The following is a 20203-nucleotide window of genomic DNA, read 5'->3' as shown; positions in this document are numbered from 1 at the left end:
TGCGCCTCTATGTATGGTGCCTTGTGAAAGTATTCGACCCCCTGCTGAAAGTTCTCCACACGTTCTGGGTTACAAATAATGCACATTTTTCCTGTCAGTATTTTTCATGTGAACTCGTTTGCTCTTACATTAAGCTTTCAGTGCCAAGATAAGTCTGTCTGCAGGTATTTGAAAGAAAATGAAAAACTGAAATCTGTGGCTTGCTTGCACACCCTCTTGCTCTGGAAGCTCCAAGCTTACACAGATGAAAAACAGTCCTCTCAGAAGAACAATTTTCTCTTGAAGGGGAATTCCAACAATTTCATTATTTAGATATAAACAAAGTGATCAAAGTGTTTTGATCAATCTGCAACAGACAAGAGACAAGAATCTGTTTGCATGTTTTTTATAACCTCAAAGACATTTTGATCTGAAAGCTTATGATTTAAAGTTTCAAAGTTGTTTCTAAGAACAATATACATCTTCACATTGATGCCCATGTATAAATGTATGGCCAAAAATAAGTAGCCAGCCAAAAAAATGAAACAATATCAAAAATTAAAATAATCCGGGGTTACACTACCCAAAGTTTACCCTGATTTTAGCCCCGATTCTCAGTCTGGCTGAGTCTGTGTTAGCTGGCTCTGGTCTGCAGATTTCTGGGTCAGTCGGGGTCGACAGTTGGAGAAAGACTTGTAGTGTATGAGGGGCACAGACTCAGATTTTTGCCTTCCGATCATGTTTCAGACCAATTGGAGTTTATCAAACTTTTTTTTCCCCCAACCCAACTCTGAGCGCAGTCTAGTATAAATTAATCTGATTCCTGCAACAGCCAATGAAAACAGAGAGCGCAAAAGAAGAAAATATAGCAACTATCCATCCATCCATCCATCCATTTTCTAAGCCGCTTCTCCGTCAGGGTCGGGGGGGGTGCTGGAGCCTATCCCAGCAGTCTTCGGGCAAAAGGCACGATACACCCTGGACAGGTCATATAGCAACTAAGCAAAGACAATTGGCAAAAAGTCACTCACGTGCAGAGCAAAGCTTTTTAATGAGCTGAGTTGAAGGCACAATGCACACATTTTTAAATCCATGACCCTCACGTCAACATGTTTACCTGCTCCTTCTTTGCAGCTCCACCTTTGTTTAAATCTCCTAATAACAGGAGAACGCTTGAGTTCATATGATTTCAGTGAGTTCTGTTCAGTTGAGTAGTGTGTGATCTGTAATTGATTAGTGTGGGAGCAATATTTTATTCGCAAGAAAACAGTCAGATAGTATGAGATGCCCAGTCTTATTATAATCTGTTGAGACTTTAAATGTCGTGTAGTTAACTCAAGATTTTAATGATACGTCTGTGCATGTTATGTCCATGTCTGTTCATGCATTTTACCCTGTCAGTTGTGCTGTAATGAGGGAGGACAGGGTCTAAATAGCCTTTTGTGCATGTTTTAGGTGGCGTTTTCTATTGGGTTTTGTTTATTTTGTATTGTTTGTGATTTTTTTAAATTATTTTTTTGGTTTCGAATTTTCTTGCTAACACCTGATAATCAACTGATAGTCTTTTCATTGCAGTTAAACTAGCCTGTAAGCTGGAACACTTTTTACTATACTAGTGGAGTTTGACTAGGTTGCGATCCAGGACCCTTGTTACCATGATAGTTTGAGTGGCTGTGAGCCAGGACACTTTCCACTCACTAGTGTAGTTTGACTAGGTTGCAAGCCACGGAGTCTGTGGTAGCGGAGCTCCATAAGGCCCCGTAAACTGGGATACGCCTTACCATAGTAGGGGAATTTGATTTGACCATGAGCATGGGACATTTCTCAACATGGTAGTGGAGTTTGACTAGGCCTAACGCTGAGGGATTACAGAAATTTGACTAGGCCGCGACTGTCTAAGAAGTGTCCTGGCTCCCGGCCTTGTTAAACTACTCTACTGTTATCCCCGTCCAAAGCCAGTGGATTGCAGCCTAGTTAACTACACTACTGCAGTCACGAGCCCTGGGTCACGATATAATCAAATTCTGCTACGATGGTAAGAAGTGTCCCTAGTCCCTGGCCTAGTCAGAGTCTTCTATTGTTGTGTGAAGTGTCCTGGCTTAGCTCAGTCAAACTCTACCACTGCAATGCAAAGGCTGTCAGCTGGTTCACAATGGAAAATTCAAAAAACAAATCAGGGTCACTTTTCACTGTGGTAGCGGAGTTTGACTAGGCATCAGGCCAGGAATTTTGGACTGCTGTAGTGGAGTTTGACTAGGCTTCAAGCCGGGGATTTTGGTTCACGGTAGCAGAGTTTGACTAGGCCCTGAGCCGGGGATTTTGCATCACAGCAGTACGGATTGAGTGGCTGTAAGCCAGGGACTTTGCACCTTGGTAGCAGAGTTTGACTAGGCAGTGGAGTCTGCCTCAGTCATGGTCCAGATAACTATACATCACAGTTTATGTGTGTGTTTTTTTTTTATTTATTAATTTATTCATTTTTAATCCCTGACCACTGGGGAATGGTCTGTATATTCGTATGTATGTATGCTGTTTAAAGAGAAAGCAAAACTGTATTACGCAAGAGTTTTTGCATATGTCTGTTTCACTGCTAGGCTAAGAGTGACCTACCACCTAAAAACATCCAGCCAAGAGTAGCTTTTTGGTCAGAAAGTTACCACGGATGAAGAGCTAAAGGATCACCCACACAAATGTGCATCAAAAGATGAGCTATGGTATCTAACCATATGTTGACCATTAACTGGATACAGCACTTGTTATCCATGGTATAGTGTGAGAATGGTCTGTCCTTTGTTTTTCTTTTTGTTCTACTTTCTGTACCACACAGTGGTGTGTAAAGACCACCTTCAATACATCTTCCATTTGGAGAGGCTAGGGCACAACAACGCACTTTCCTTTCACTCACTCTAAACTTCTTATATTCTCTCCCTCTTTCTTTCTCTCTTAAATGCTATTTTGCTATCTTTCCCATTCTGTGTATTATTATTGCATTCCAGACCCTCGACATTCCCTCTCTTTTATCCTCATCTCTGGCTTAGATCTTCTTTTCTGTTCTCACTCTTTCTGAATTTTCTGCCTCGCCCTTTCCTCTTTTCTTCTGTTGTATTCACTTCTCATCAAAAGTGAAAAGACTCACTTCTCGTTGTACTTTATTGTTCCTTGTTTTCTGCTCATTTGATAGCAAATGAAACTGCAGAGTAAAACTCATTATAGATGGTGTAATTTTGCCCCAACCCGCTGCACATTAACCAGTGCCTTTGTAATTGCTGCCTCTATTTGCATGGAGTAAACAGTTTTGTGTTATCGCTAACCCTGTTACAGTATGTAGTGTTAGGCTACACAGCAGGTTTATACAGCAAGCAAAAGTGGCCCAAATCTGATCTTTTTCCTCATATGTGACACAGATGTGTCATCTATGTGTCAGTGTGAACAGCATTGAATCTGACATTTTCAATTCCGATTTGAGACGCTTTCATATGTGATACCAAAATCCAATCCATATCCTATCTGCGGCAGTGCGACTCAGTCTGATGTCACATACAGATCACATTTAAAAGATAATGTGAACGGGCAGACAAAAAAAATCTGGTGAGAACATCAGATTTGGGCCACTGTTACCTGCTGTGTAAACGTAGCCTTACTGTGCTGTTCAACCTGTTATTTTGAGATTTCCCTTTGTTATCTTGAGATCTCCCTGCGTGAGTGTCTTGGGTTCTTGCTGACTGTTTTGTGTGATGTTCATGAGATCTTTGTGTGATCTCTGTGTGAACTTCATGAGATTGTTCTTTGTGATCTTAATTAGATCTGTCTATATGATTTTGAGATCTTTGTGTATGACCTTCATGACATCTTTATGTGTGGTCTTGGGACCTTTCTGATTGATCTTGAAGTCTTTCTTTGTCGTCCAGGTGATCTTGAGATCTTTTTGTGGGATCTTTGTAAAGAATTCTGTTGGATATTTGTGAGAGGATTCTGTGTGATCTTTGAGATCTTTCAGTGTGATCTTTGTGAGGTCTTTCTGTGTGATCTTTATGAGATCCTTCTGTGGGATCTTTGTGAGGATTCTGTGTGATCTTTGTGAGAGGATTCTGTGTGATCTTTTGACATCTTTCAGTGTGATCTTTGTGAGGTTTTCCTGCGTGATCTTTCTGTGTGATCTTTATGAGATCTTTGTGTGTGATCTTTGTAAGAGGATTCTGTTTGATCTTTGTGAGATCTTTCTGTGTGATATTTGTGTGATCTTTGTGAGATCTTTGTGAGATCTTTCTGTGCGATCTTTGTAAGAGGATTCTGTTTGATCTTTGTGAGATCTTTCTGTGATATTTGTGTGATCTTTGTGAGATCTTTCTGTGTGATATTTGTGTGATCCTTGTAAGATCTTTGTGTGATCTTTGTAGGACCTTTCTGTGTGATCTTTGAGAGAGGATTCTGTGTGATCTTTGTGAGATCCTTCTGTGGGATCTTTGTGAGGATTATGTGTGATTTTTGTGAGAGGATTCTGTGTGATCATTGAGATCTTTCAGTGTGATCTTTGTGAGGTCTTTCTGTGTGATCTTTATGAGATCCTTCTGTGGGATCTTTGTGAGGATTATGTGTGATCTTTGTGAGAGGATTCTGTGTGATCTTTTGACATCTTTCAGTGTGATCTTTGTGAGATCTTTGTGTGCGAATCTTTGTAAGAGGATTCTGTTTGATCTTTGTGAGATCTTTCTGTGTGATATTTGTGTGATCTTTGTGAGATCTTTGTGAGATCTTTCTGTGTGATATTTGTGTGATCTTTGTAAGATCTTTGTGTGATCTTTGTAGGACCTTTCTGTGTGATCTTTGAGATCTTTCTGTGTGATCTTTGTGAGAGGATTCTGTGTGATCTTTGTGAGATCTTTCTGTGTGATCTTTGTGAGATCTTTCTGTGTGATCTTTGTTAGATCTTTCTGTGTGATCTTTGTGAGAGGATTCTGTGTGATCTTTGTGAGATCTTTCTGTGTGATCCTTGTGAGATATTTCTGTGTGATCTTTGTGAGATCTTTCAGGTGATCTTTGTAGGATCTTTGTTGAGATCTTTGTGTGTGATATTTGTTAGATCTTTGTGTGTGAATCTTTGTGAGATCTCTGTGTATGATCTTTGAGATCTTTCTGTGTGATATTTTTTAGATCTTTGTGTGTGATCTTTGTGAGATTGTTGTGTGTGTGAACCTTGAGATCTTTGTGTGTGATCTTTGAGATCTTTGTGTGTGATCTTTGTGAGATCTTTGTGTGTGATCTTTGTGAGATCTTTGTGTGTGATCTTTGAGATCTTTGTGTGTGATCTTTGTGAGATCTTTGTGTGTGATCTTTGTGAGATCTTTGTGTGTGATCTTTGTGAGATCTTTGTGTGTGATCTTTGAGATCTTTCTGTGTGATCTTTGTGAGATCTTTGTGTGTGATCTGTGAGGTCATTGTGTGTGATCTTTGTGAGATCTTTGTGTGTGATCTTTGTGAGATCTTTGTGTGTGATCTTTGAGATCTTTCTGTGTGATCTTTGTGAGATCTTTGTGTGTGATCTGTGAGGTCATTGTGTGTGATCTTTGTGAGATCTTTGTGTGTGATCTTTGTGAGATCTTTGTGTGTGATCTTTGTGAGATCTTTGTGTGTGATCTTTGTGAGATCTTTGTGTGTGATCTTTGAGATCTTTCTGTGTGATCTTTGTGTGATCTTTGTGTGTGATCTGTGAGGTCGTTGTGTGTGATGTTTGTGAGATCTTTGTGTGATCTGCGGTATGCCTGGGCGGTAGGGCGAACTAAATTAAAATAGAAGGAAGACTACTGCATGTTTTTCATAATTGTGATTTTTAAAATAAAAAAATATTGTGCTAATTATTTTTAGATATCACCCAGGCCTAATCCGTTGGCGATCTCTCCATGAGATTTTCGCGAGAACTTTGTGTGATTTTAAGACCTTTTTTATGATCTCTTTAGACTTCTGAGTGCTCAACCTTGTACTCACTCTGCCATACAGTGACAGGTAGGCAGTTTGATCTCACTCCACCAGTCTCTGTTGTCTATGAGCAACATAAGCAGGTGCTTAGGGCCACACAGTCACCACGCCACCTTAAGACCTTTTGAGTTATTACTGTACCTGTACATTGTCTACGATAAGGATTAAGATTTTTTTCTTTTAAACATTTATGCCACTTGTTGGAATCTGGAATCTGTCTAATGAAGCAGGTTAAACTTAGACAGATATTCTGACTGAAGTTCGGCTTTACAAAACCTACCAAACAGTTTTAACCACTTTGTTAATCCAGATTTAGAAACTCAGGCTATGATTAATCCTTGTGTGCATGCACCTGACAGCATGACATTTATTATGAACAGCCAGTTGTAAGAAACACAGGGAGTCACCAGCAAAGAAGGAAAAGAAAGCGTGCTACCTAAATATGTAGAGAATGAGGGATTTATAACAGTAGAACATTAGCCCTGTCACCACTGCCACCAGGGTTAGATTGAGCAAAGCTTACATTTAGCTGCCTGGACAAGAAACACTGAGTCATTAGCAATGCATACATATCTAGTTGTAAATGTAAATAATGTAGTTTTTTTTTTTACATTAGCTAGGATGATGGGATGCCCCAGGAAACCCTCTTTAGGGACCCCATAAAGTCTAGAGCCTGCTCCAGTGTTGTCACTGCATACAGCTCAGCTGACTGAAAGATCGTGTCTTAACAATTTGTAACAGGCATCAAAAGGTTTGTCTTCTGCCTTGTCACGTGCAGTGGGCATTTCCAAAAGCAGCTCATCTGTGGGCTGCAGACATCTGAGACATATGCAAAAGCACTTTTTCAGCTTCTGCACGAAAATCTGTGTTGCTTTTGCTTTTCATGTGCACTCGAATGCATTTTAGAAGGAACCCTGGATAAGACATTCAGCTGGACCAACAGTAACTGCAACCTCAGAGCTTCCCACAGTCGTCAGTCCTGTGACGGACACCAGTTTCAGATTTACATTGCTTCACACAGATGTGAGAAAAAAAAAACACAGACAACAAAAGCCCGTAACTTTGTGCTGTGGTCAGATTAGACGAGTTAATATAGAGCTTCACCTTATTTCCTCGGAGGTTTAACACAGGGCTCTAATTACATTCTTACCAAGGAATGTTAATAGCAACTTGTGCTTTTAGATAATGGAAACAAGCCTCTGGAGGCTGGGGGGAGTGGGCCGCATTTCCACAGGCTCTGTTTCAACCGATCAGTGAAACACAGCCAGCGAGACGGGTCACAGACGGAGTGCCGTCTAGTTTTTTTTCTAGCTTTCTTCTGGCTGGGATTCCCTGCATCCCTCCATCATTGTCATGGAGAGAAGACACTACTTGAACTCTACTGATCTTATGTGCTGTCATGAATTGTTATAACAGATTTTGTTCGATTATATAACAATGTCATGTTACCATTACCATCATGATCTGGAGCAGGTGTGTCAAACTCAAGTATAAGGGCCATATTAAAAAAAAAATCTCGTCAAATCTGTGGGCCAGAGAGAAAAAAAAAGATTTTATTTCATTTTTTATTTATATTGTATTGTAACCCGAACTGGCCACTGTTTATTCAAAATACATAAAAACTTCAACAGTAAAATACAGACACTTGTAGTAGACTTTGAAATATTGCATGGACACTTGAAATATTCAAAGTGTAAATGTCCACAGGAGCTCAGTCTTTTAAACCTGCCTGTTTGCTTGAACGAGACACCTGATATCCTTTCTTTGCAAGTTCATTCAGACTTGGGCTCAATTTCTGAGCTGCTGAGCTGATGTTAGGTGTTTGTATTGGTTAAACTGCAGCTCTGTTCTGGAAATGCTCAGAATTGTGTAGAGTTGAGGTGTAATTGCTGTCCTATAGATTGTTGCTGGGGTAATAGAGTCAGAGCACATTACGTTGCAGTGCATGCTGGGAACTGTAGTGCAGCACATTGGCTAATATTAATAGAAAATTAAAATACTTTTGTGGGCCGGGTAGGATTGTGTGGCGGGGCTGATCTGCCCCATGGGCCTTGTTTGACAGATGGGAGCTAGAGTATACCAAAATTACAAAGTGATATAAGCTACCATGACATCAAACATTATGACATCTGTCCTGGAAATAACCAGTAATGGTAGTCTTGCAGAATCAGATTTCGTACCATTAACATCTGGGTAGAGGTGAACGAAATGGCAAGGATATAATATTGTGATACTACAGGAAGATTTGCTCGAAAGAGGCCCCTAATATTCTGTAATAACTCGCTAGGACGAGACAATCTGAACCGTCATGACGTTTAACCTCTCTAATGCTTGCTGATACGTACAGGAACATGGAGCGCTCCGACCAAATGTGTCTGGCAGAAATCCCTTGTAATGCAATCGATTACTCATATGTCAAGGTAGGTAGCATATTTTTTGGGTTCAGATTGCTTCTTCCTAACGGGAGTTACAAGAGAATATTTGGGGCCTCTTTGGAGTGAATCTCCCTGTACAACAAGTTTTCAGAAAACATATGGCATTATATTTGTTTTCATACATCTGATCAATGAAACAGAAAATAGAACCAGTAGTGCTACATTTAAAAGAAAATCCTGTCAAAAACTGTGAATATAATGATTTTCAGTTAGTATTTGGCATACTGTGTTGCCCTAAACCAAGTTAAACGGGACTAATTTAGCTGTTTTGATAATGAAGCATGCGATTTCAATGTTCTACAATGTTTTAGTAGTGACATTATGCATGATATGTTCAGAAAAGCGCATTGTGACACATCACCATAATAATGGTATTGTCATATGTCCCAGCCCTGCATCTAGGGACAACAATGAGAAGAGTTAAATATGGGTGGGACTATAGACTTATAGTCCTTTAGGCAGGGAACAAATTGAGTGCATTTCTGAACCACTTCAGCACCTCGTGAAGGAGGTGCACAAAGTTGGGGCTGGCTTATGGTGCGCTCCTCAGCATTGTCCAGTCTGTCCTCAGCACTTGGATGTAATGTGAGTTAGCATGGCTCCAAAAACTCTAAGCTGGTAAATGAGTGTGGCGTGAGCATATGGGTAAAAATAAACATTACCTCTCGCAAGGGAATGAAAGAAGATATCACTGGAAATTTGTAAAAGTTGATGGGTTACTAGCCGCTTTGTGGCCTCTGTCATTCAGTGTTGCGTCAGTACAGCTGGAGTGAAAGTGATGTGGACAATAATAGCAGCTGTGTTTCAGAAAACCACCCACTGAAAAGCGTGCTAGAAGGACACTTGTTATTCACAGCAAACAAATATGCAAACAGATGTGCTTAGCGCTGAACAACGATAAGAGCTTTGTCCACGACTGTTCCAGCAAGGCGCTGATGGAAGTGTGTCAGAAGCGCTCGTCTCCACCTGTCTTGGCCAGTGGTTGTTACTGGTGTTTAAGATGCATTGCTGAAATAAGCTGAAGCTATTTTGTCGTCCATTTCAGCAAAGTCCACCCAAAAATATAACCAGTATCGTCATTTAAGTTTTAAATATTGAGTTAAACGTCTGTCCAGGCTTGGTAAACTAAACCTTTACCGCACGCTGTTAGCACACATGCCATCACTTTTAACATGAGTGAATGTCTTCAAGGAAAATTCCTAAAAATGATTTAATTGAATCGATTTTGTACATTAAGCAAGACTGAACCGAAGGACCTTTCTGAAACACTCATTTTAAAGAATGAACGTGAGCTAATGATAGTTTTGACTTATGTTATTGATTGTACTCTTGAGCATCGCTGGAGGAATTTGGGGGAGAGTTTTTAATGGGGTGTGTCCTTGTTTGCTGTGAATTTCGCTGCAGTCTAGTGCGAAAAGATTAACAGGTGGACCCCAGACATGTACTAATCTTAAAGATCATGTATGGCTCTACAGGAGTACCAGTAATGACACAAACCCAGTTACAAAAATGTTGGGACAGGAAGCCAGATGTGAGTTCATGAATCTACTCTGACCTGTCGTTAAACAAAAGTATTTCAAAGAAATTTTATCATCTTTCTTGCACACATCTGCTTCCGAAAGCTTCCCGTTTTCTCTTTTTTTCTGGCAGATTTTTTAATTTTTTTATTTTTTAAGTATTTTCACTGGTAAATTACTGTAAAATGAAATTGTTGGTACCCATTTTTTGAAAGAAAGATTGAATACATATAAATAAACCTTAGATGCTCTATATTTTTACACTGCTTTTGGTGCTTAACAGAAATGGTGTAAATCTAGAAAAAAAGGATTGCTTATAGTTTACACAGACGTTTGTGTTGATTTAATGATTATTACTGTTATTAAAGCAACAAACTTTGTCAGAGTAACTAGTTGAACTAGTGAAAATGTTGAATTACAGTAAAAGGCAGTACTTCTAAGGAATTGACTGATTTTAGATTTTTACTGTTATTGAGAAAATACACTGTATTTTACTGTAAACGAATACAGTGATTTTTGTTTGGCGCCCCATTTTTTTTGTTATGGTGTAGCCGATCACTTTCTTCTCCCCCTCTCTTCTTCAGTCTTTTTCTTCTTCCTTCTCACTCTCTTTCATACACTTTTTCTTTCTTCATACCTTTCCATTTATTTCTCTCTCTCATCTCCCAGCTGTGCCTTTCTCTACAAATTTGCTGATTTTGCACAACCATCCCCCCCGCGACCATATAATAATCCACCTGAGTGCAAGTTTATAGACATAGGAAATTATTAAGCATTTTCTCACCGAATGAACCACGCACCATTTGATATGAGTAATTAGGACGAGACGCTGAGGATTAGCACGCTGGTATGTTTGGAATATAAATACAGAATGCGATTTTAAAGGTCTACATATTTGAACATTCATCTTCATGTGTGGGTGGAGGAGAATGGAAAGTTCAATATTTAACCAGCAGTACGATTTTGGCAAAAGCACGCAGATAAGATCAGCTACTGAGATGCCATGTGGGCAGAATTGTGCTAATTATACTGGACTACTGGTGACCTTTTGAAACAACCAACTTTTTTCAGATTGTCAGCAACGGCATTAACAATTAGACTTGCTTCATTCGGTGAAACTTTTATGCAACTTTGGTTGCTTGAAACCTTCACGATGAAACTACTTTTAAATTAGTCTACTTTAAACTCAGCCAGAAGAGTTGCAAGCATCTCAGCTGCTTGAAACAGCCAGTCAAAGCACAGATAATACATGGTGTGAATATCAAATGATGACATTTTCAAATGATCAGTGGGCAAGAAAACAACTCTTGTTTTTAAGGGTTACCATTTACTAGTTGCGTGATCATATTTTACCATTTAGTCAGTTTCCTTTACTACGGCAAGCAATACGTTTCTTGGAGCTAATGTTTCTGACACTAACAGCTGTTTAAACAATAGGTTGTGGCATTGTGTTTTCTTCTATTAGGCTGCTGTTACCTACCATGATGTGTACATACATAGACCTAATTACTGTTTGAATATGTCTGAGCTGACCAGTATGTACATTTACTTTTATGGCATTTGGCTGACGCTCCTATCCAGAGCGACTAACAGTTTGATCAATTTACAAAGGTAGGCGAAGGCGGTGTTAGGAGTCTTGCCCAAGGACTCTTATTCGTATAGTGTAGGGTGCTTGTCCAGGTGGGGATTGAACCCCAGTCTACAGCGTAGAAGGCAGAGGTGTTGCCCAATACACTATACGAACCATTATATAAGAAGAAAGGACCAACAGTCTTTTGTGATGGTGTATGACTGTGTATGATTTTGACACTTTGTTGTAGACCCGTTTATTTTTGTTCCTTTTCTCCTTCGACTAATAACTGAAAGTGATACTTTTAGCCATTTTTGGCCGAAACTTATTGGTAGCCAAACTTCCGGTGCATCCCTATTTTTTTTTCCTAAACACCAAAGCATCTTATATACATAGTACATCTCTCGGAAACTGTGGTGCAAAAAGGAAATTAATCTTACTCAGTCTTAATGACTGAATGAATGAATGAGTCATTGCTTTTGCTGATTAAGTGAAGTTCTGTCCAGTCATTTTGCCATCAGTATGGAATGTCAGGGTGCTGAAAGCATCTTATATTTTACCCTTACCATAACAGTCATTATGTCATATCTGATTGTTAAATTGTGCATTTTAAGTTTTGGCTGTTGGAATGGGATTTCCAGCAAGCTCATATAGGTGTGATGCACAGGTGTCTACTTATGTTTGGCCATATAGTGTTTCTCTACCTCTACATGAAGGTCCTGGTGAAAAAGTTTGAGAAACCCTGATCTGTTGTAGCAGACATCTTAAAGACAGAAGTTTTATATATAACAATGTCATACAGTGTTAGAAAACATGAAAGCAATTTGAGGCATTTGATGATGTAGGTATGTTATATGATATTATAAGATGATATATGTAGTTTCCGCAATGATGATTTGTATATTATAATACGTCCATTTTCACTATCTACATGAGCCTTGTAGCTCCAGTAGGCCACAAAATAAGCAAATTTTGGACAGCAAACCTGTCTCAGTTGATTGACTGTATCATGTGTAAAATTTTATGTTAGTAGTTATTATTAGTTTGTCTTCTCTTAAAGCTGCTTTTCAAACCATATACCATCTAAGCAAACAAGTGTCACTTGAAGATGCAGCAACTGGCCAAAGCAAGATGTTTAGAGCACTGTATTTTTCCATCTGTGGTGTTAATTTTCAATTGGCTCATACTTGCAACAGCCAATGTCTTGGGTTCCCTTGTGGGATTCTTCCATGTGTTTATATCAATCGCCAGGGAGACAGTGACACTAGAGAGTTTCCAACGAAACAGCCGGCTTTTGAGAGACCACACGGATGATCTTGTGTGATTTAATTATGGTAGAGAGAGAGAGAGAGAGAGAGAGAGAGAGAGAGAGAGAGAGAGATTTTGAAGAGGGAATGACGGAGGCAGAGGGGAAAATGAGAGACAGAAGAAGAAAAAGGCAAAGGGATGCCATAAATTTCTCAGAGGGAAGCAAGCTATCAGAGCGAGAGAAGGGAGAGAGGTTTTGGAGTGTGAGGCAAACCTCAGAGGTCAAAGACTTTTTTGGCTTTCCGAACTGGTGGGTGTGCGAGAAGGAATCAGTGTTTTCAAGGGCAAAAAGCATTAAATCTGTGGTGTCAAAACAAATTCCCTGGCGAGACTAACCACATTCTCCATATCTTACTAATGCAGACTTTACAGCAAACAAGGACGAAAACACTGTGTTAGGTCACCAACATGATTTTTGTCAGTCTGTTCGAGGGCGATGCCTCCAGTGCTGGAGTACTTATTTTTGCAGTAAATCTATTAAAAGGTCCCTCTCAGATACTCAGAAATAAAGGTACTAAACTGTACCTTTTAGGGTACAAACTCTTGTCACACCCTTAAAGGAATGTAGCTTCTTTTAGGGAAAATAATTGACTATTTGCAAAATAACGAATGACATGCCTTTCAGCCGGTCATTGGCTAGGTTCACATAACATGCCTCATTGTTCAGTTCTGATTTCAAGATCTGATCTTTCTAACTTCATGGATAATTTTGATGTAGTTAAGTGACACAAATCTGTCTTCAAAGTGAACAAACCTGTGTGCTGAAACAAACCACAATCTAATCAATAACGTCACATGAATGAACCATGTGAGTGATGAACAGCAAACTAACCACAACGAGCCCACTTTGCAATGATAATTTGCCCTGTACAGCCTTTATTAGACTGAGACGCTGGCCAAAAAGGGTCAGGTGTATTGATTTTGCATTGTTGACTTTCACTGACTTCAGGGACAGCACTGCTGTCATGTTAACTCTGAACGATGATGCATGTTCCGTGGGGAAAGAACAGAATTCTGATCTGACTCCTGCCATGGATCAACCACATACGAAAGTGGCTCTGGTTGGATTTGAAAAGATCAAGTTTGCCTTTCCACACAGCTCTGAAAACATCAGATCTGTGTCGCATTGAGGCAGAAAATCAGATTTGTGCCACTTCAGCCTGGTAGTGTAAATAAAGCTGCTCTGTCCCTTAGTGCTGCTTCCTCTGTCATGCAGAGGCAAAACTCTTCATAACAAGCATGCAGTGAGAACAACAGTGGCAGTAAATTAGAACTATTAGTAAAATAAGAGATGTGGGGAAAAGTGTTACTTGGGATCGTGTAGTTCAGACACATGCTGTCTTGAATATCCTGGTGGCTGTTTTTATTTTATTTCTGATGCTGAAAAAAGTTTTGGTTTAAAGAATATGGAAGACCACGTTCCCAGCTCAGTGGCAACACTAGTAACAGACAGACTTATACAGGCTCGAAGGCAAGCTGTACGTTATCTGGGCTACTGTATTCATTAACACTGATTTTAAAGTGATGTCTATAATAATGATAATGTTACCATTTTGAGATCAGATAATTGGCTAAATTAGCTGGTTAGCAAATTAACAGTTAGCAGCTTAGTTACTGTAACTAAGGTAAGCATGAGTTTTTAGAATTTTGCGATCGGTAAGGATATACAGCAAAATACTAAACAGCCCATTTTTAATTCATTGTTTCTGTTACTGAACAGTATATTTGCATGTATTTATTTAGCCTACAGTATGTTTGCCCTGCCCATTCACATAGACGTTACAAGGCATGTTACAACTCAGATGGCTTTTTGAATCATTCACAGTACAAACCAGCTAATCAGGACAGAGATCGTCCATAACCACAGCATGATTTTACACCGAACAACTGATGCAGAATGCAAGAGTAGCATTTATGAGGCCAGGGAGTCCAAGTACACTGCCAGCACACACACACACACACACACACACACACACCCACACACACACAGAGCCAATGCTGCAAGAAACCAGGCTTATCTAAACTCTTAAATTGCCATTGCATTCACTGCTGACTCAGAGAGTAGACCGCACTAACCACTTCAACAGCACTGAGGTTGAATCCGTCATTCTTGTCAGTAGTGGGATTTTTGAATCCCTTGCAGAAACAGAAGGAGCACCTTCTTAAGACTAATGCCTTTCATCAGTTCAAATGAGTATAAATTCTCCACAGCTTTGGCTGGACTGATGTTCAGGTCAACGTACTCTTATTCTTGAGACAGCACTTTGCTGGATTCATTTTTAATGAAAGACCATTTGTTTTGTCATTCATTGAGACAGCCTCACATTTCCATACTTTTGTTGTTCTTGATGGATGAATTTGATGTGACACACAGTTTATCTAGAACTGACTGATATCCTACACTACTGCAGATCACAAATCATTTTAGCAGCTGCTCTTTTCTAGATGACGCTGTTCTGTGAAGGATGCTGTATGCGTCTATATCTGTGCCCGTTCATGTGTGTTTCTTGTAGTCATACATTGCAGTCCATAAATACTTGGACAGCAGCTACGTTTGCACCTGTACTGATTGTCCTGGAATGGACTCTTCTCTTCACTAGGAGTGGTAATCACAAGAGGTCCTTTCATATCATATTATGATGATGTTTGAACCATGATGTAAGTATAATCCTTTTCAGTATAGCTTCTATTGTTATGAGAGTTATGTTTCTGATTCATACCTGGATGGGGACTCAAACCCCAGTCTGCATGAGAGGGATGAGTGTTAACCACTGTGTTGTGCAACCATTGCTACTAGGAGTGTAAAAATGCAATGTATCGTATTGGGTCATTATACATTGTATTGTACTGGGTCATAATGTATCACATTGGGTTGACCTGGGTGATAACGTCATATTTTATTATGTTGAGTCATAACTTAACGTATTGTATCATATTGGACCATAAGGTACCCTATTGTATTGAACTGGGTCATAGCCTATCGTATAGTATGGTATTAAGTCAGAACATGTAGTCGTATGCAAAAGTTTGAACATCTCAATCATCAAATTATGTTTTGTTGATTTTCTAAGTTAAACGTTTACATGGAAATAAGTCAACTTAAGTATAGCATTTTGCTGCAAATACTAGTGCAGAATTTATGTTTATTTGTTAAGTTTAGCACATAAAGTGTGCCAGAACCTTCGCAGGCCATATTTTATTTATTATTTTTCCCTAATATGTGAAATTCAGCAAATAAACAGTAATTGTGCATTAAAACGTGTAGAAGTGTGTTCTCTGCTGAGGATGTCAACTTATTTTTACTTGCACTATTAAGCCAAATTATTCTCATGGCCATTCTGAGCTGGTCCGGACTCGTGAGACCAGTTAGAGTTTCTACTTCTGTTGTACCGCTAAATCAGAACCAGAGAATACCCAAGAAAACTACACAAACGAGTGGCTAACTCTTAACAGGCTAATAGCCGTGCACACACCACCCATTACAAAACTTTGATCCTATCTGTTACTCCAACTCCAGTCTCTCGGCATGCTGTAGTCACCGTGGTCCTCTAAATGGGTGTCATTTGAGAATTATCTGTTACTAAAACAGCCTGTACTGCACTGGGTTTCACCAGTAGCTGGATAACCAGCTACATTAGCATTGGCGTCACGCCACAGGGTACAGCCCAAAGTGGCCCTGCAGTGGAAAAGGCTTTAAAAAATTAACCTGTCACGCCAGGGGGCACCCAAACTTTTGAATATGACTGTCGTATTGGATAAAGGATTGTACTGAGTCACAATGTGTCGTACTGTATCATATTGGAACATGACTCATTGTATTGTACCGTACTGACTCATAATATTGTATAGCATCATAATTTATCATATTGGGTCATTGTACAGGGTAAGTCAAAAGTCACAGGACACCGTTTTATTTCAGAAACGGAAGGGAAAATGACATCTGAATACCCCAGCAAGTAATGGGTGAGAGGGCCTATCTTTTAGGCTATGTCTGGAACATGGCTGCCATCTTGAAAGCCACCATATTGGATCAAGGGCAAGTTTTTCCAAAGGGAAGTTGGTCATGTAGCATATTAAAGAAGACCAGAATTGTCTCAGAAATCAATTGCCGCAATCAGATTTGCAATATCTTTTGTGGTTCAAAAGTTACCAAGACAGAAATTTGCAACAACTGGGAACGTTGCCTGTGATGCACAGCAATTTGACGTGTTCAGCGTGCTGTCCCTGGTGCTGAACACAGAGCTGAAGGCGCAGGATCCAATCGTTATGGACCCGCATGAGCATCTCTGGAGAAATGCTGTCACAAGCCTTCACGATGCGGTGCTGAAGGTGGTGTGTTTTTGCGGATTTTCTCGGCATACGCAGTTTGTTTGAGATGACCCCAGAGATAAAGAGATAAATAAAAAATGAAATAAAATCAAACCTGTCCTGTGACTTTTGACTCAGCCTGTGTACTGGATTATGCAGTAGATTGGGACACTATGAATCACAGTTTCTGTCCGTTTTTGTGCTACTGAGTATGCAGTCTGAAAGGATTAGTCTAAACTCCAGTGTGCCATTCTAAAGTCTGAGATAATGCATGTTGATAATGTTGAATGCTCTCATAAACTGAAAATGGAAACATGCTAGCATAAGGTACATTTTAAGGCATTTACACTTTGTTGTATGAAACCTAATTTTGCAAATAGTTACATGTAGTATCTATTGGACAGTTGGCTGCTTCCAGAGCAACTGGCTAGTGTCAGGGGGCCATAAGTAATTCGACAGCTGCTCAGTTCTTTATTGAGCAACTCCTTCATTGTAGATCTATTGTTGATTCAAGTTGCGTTATATGCTTCTGGATTGTTTTGTCTATCAACATGAGGACCAAAAACAAGTCAGTGATATTAAAGCACATCAGCAAAGCGTGAGGTTAAAAAAAATTGGTCAGAGACACCATTAAAGCATTAGATATCTCAGGCACATTAAGTCAGAATACGCTGATCAAAGAGACAAAGACAAAGAAAGAGGAGGAGAAGGCAAGCTGGGTGTATAGAATGTAAACCAGTCCAAGTCTGGTACCCGCCGTGCATTGCAGCGAGGGGTCCAGTGAGTGCTGAGAAAGCCGGGATGCTTCTGTAGCTGAGCCTTACACAAATAAACCCTCATCGCAGACCACCACAGCACGCAGCAACCCAATACCCCCACCGCGCACAAAGAGAGATGCCAGCAACGGGCGGTTGAGAGAGCAGGTCACTCCCAGCGAGGAAAGAAAGGTTTGTGGGTTAAGACCCACGCTGGGCTCAACTTTCGTTTCAGCCTAATCAGGAGATCCGTTAGATTTACAAGATGCATCCAACCCACTGAAGAAAGAAATCTGTTCTGCTTCAGTAGTCTTGCACATCCCTGGAGTATTTGAATTTGCTTGGTTTTAGTCAACAACATGGGTAATACTTTCTTTACAGTCCCCTAAATTCTAGGTATTAACTAGGTAAGTGGGAGGTACAAACTCCAAACTACTAGATAATTATTTTAGGTCACATGATGGTACGTTTTAAAGTTAAGTGATACTTTTTTAATCCCACAAACAGGGAAATTCCACCTCCGCATTTAACCCATCTGTAAAGTGAAACACCACATACACACTAGTGAATACGCGCACACTAGGGGCAGTGAGCACACTTGCCCAGAGCGGTGGGCAGCCCTATCCATGGCGCCCGGGGAGCAATTGGGGGTTAGGTGTCTTGCTCAAGGGCACCTCAGTCATGGACTGTCGACACTGGGGAAACCTTCCAGTCACAGGGCAAGTTCCCTAACCTCCAGCCCACGACTTTCCCAAAGAGACAGTTTAACAAAATCCAATGAAATGCTTAGCAGGTTCTAGATATTTAGTATGTTTTGGTTCAAAGTTTAAAATGCGGTGTAACTATTTTGAATAAAATGGTCCAAAGACAGTTGAATTACATTACACTGAAATGATCAACAGGTCACAGCAATTAAACTGATAGGACAGTAACATACCTAATAGAAATTTGGAGTAATAAAGTTGCTACGTTTCCAAGTAATGTCACATGCTCAAGCAGACAAGAAATCTGAATACCTATTGGAGTAAAATGAAGACACAAAATACAAAGATGTTAAGGACCCAGTAAAATTGTAGCAAGAACCATTCCTTTCTTTTACAGAGTAGATTCAGTTTCGTTTAGAAGTAGTAGGCAGGTACATTTTGTGTAAAAATCTTTGTATATTCATCTAAAGTCTTTTTACATCTAAAAAAACTACCTGATGCTTTTTAACTCAAATAATTACACAGTTCTCTTGAGTTTGGACACTTACCCAGTTTATTTCTGTTGGGCATTTCAGTGTAATCTAGTAAAAGTACCTTAATGGCATGTTACCCAAAATAATTAGTACTTCAGAGAGTTTATAGCTCACACTTACCTGATTAGTGCTTAGGACATTAGGGACTGTAAAAGGTGTAATTACAACGCCCTTGTTTCAGACTGTTAGTATGTGTTGTCATGGCTTGTGGATATTGAGGATCACCATAGTTCAACGAATATAAACAAATATCAGTGTATGTAAAATATTCTTTAAATGCTGCAAGAATTGGGTTAAAGCAGTAGTTAGACCCAGTGTATACAATTACTCCCTTGTGGCAAATGTAGTTGTTTAGCCAAGACATGTTTAGTGTCTGTATTTTGGTAATCTGGCTTCTTTAGTTTTGCAGTGACAGAGCTAATGTAGCGAACAAGTAGTGCAAGATTTCAACCAACAGTCAGCATCATACAAAAATGTCAACTCATTATACACTTGTTTTAAATAACATAGAGTTGATCAGTAATCTCAAATAGCCTTGCTTATCTGGTTTCTGACACCGTATAAGATCCAATCATAATCAGATTTCTGCAGTTATCCAGTTATTCTGCTATGCATATAACAATAAAACTCTTGAATTGAATCTTGAATCTTTTATACTGGGATGGTTGTAAAAGGCTGGGGTTTCAGTGCTAGAGATGAAAAGAAAAAACAGCACTATTAAAAATGACCAGTACTGTGGCTTCATTGACATCGCAGGTTAGTTAAATTGAATATTACGTTGTTCAACATTACATTCTGTACTATATGTCTTCACCACTTGAGCGTGGCATACAGGAACACCCATACTCATTGAATGACTTTGCAGGTTTCAGACTGATGGAAAACTCCAAAGTATGAGAATCAGAAAACCTGAGAGGAAAATGGAGTTCTGTTTATCATAACTGATTAATGACCGTTCTCATTTCCTCATGCTGTAAACATGACTCTCTGTTTAATATTCAGAATATTAGGCTGCTTTTCAGATGAAATCAGTGGAATGGAAGTGGAAGCTCCTGAGACTCTTTTATCCATATGTTTTCACTGGAGCTTGAAGGTGCTTTGGTGTGTGCATATATGCATTC

The 20203-nt window shown here is 39.6% G+C and overlaps 1 protein-coding gene across 2 annotated transcripts in view; it reads left to right on the top strand.

The window, feature by feature from the left end:
- Positions 1-20203, top strand: part of gpc5c (glypican 5c) — a 306030-nt gene that overhangs the window by 78146 nt on the left and 207681 nt on the right. The window lies entirely within an intron of this gene.

The sequence above is a fragment of the Pygocentrus nattereri genome, chromosome 19, assembly GCF_015220715.1.
Source record: "Pygocentrus nattereri isolate fPygNat1 chromosome 19, fPygNat1.pri, whole genome shotgun sequence".
Classification (NCBI taxonomy): Eukaryota; Metazoa; Chordata; class Actinopteri; order Characiformes; family Serrasalmidae; genus Pygocentrus; species Pygocentrus nattereri.
Note: the sequence above shows the minus strand (reverse complement) of the source record. Positions and strands in the feature narration are given on the sequence as shown.